Source organism: Myotis daubentonii, chromosome 9 (genome assembly GCF_963259705.1).
Source record: "Myotis daubentonii chromosome 9, mMyoDau2.1, whole genome shotgun sequence".
Classification (NCBI taxonomy): Eukaryota; Metazoa; Chordata; class Mammalia; order Chiroptera; family Vespertilionidae; genus Myotis; species Myotis daubentonii.
In genome coordinates, this window is record NC_081848.1 from 80,265,234 (window position 1) to 80,265,628 (window position 395).

Genomic DNA, 395 nt, shown 5'->3' on the forward strand with positions numbered 1-395 from the left:
CCAGTGGGGGATGTGCAGGAGGCAGCTGATCAATGTTTCTCTCTCATCGATGTTTCTAACTCTCTCTCTCTCTTCCTCTCTGTAAAAAATCAATAAAATATATTTTTTAAAAAAAGCTATAAGAACTTAACTATTTACTATCAATTAGCACATAATAAAACTGATTTCATTATAACCTATCAATTACATTAAGTGAGGACTTACTATAGGTCTTTGGATCTGTGAACTTTGAGTGGAGAGGTTTGAGACAAGAATGTAAATTTGAGCTTTCCCCATCCATATCAGCATTAGCCAATAAAAATATACTGTGAGCCTCAAATGCAAGCCACATATGTAATTTGAAAAGCTCTAATAGCCAATTTAACAAAGTAAAAAGAAACAGGTAAAATTAACTA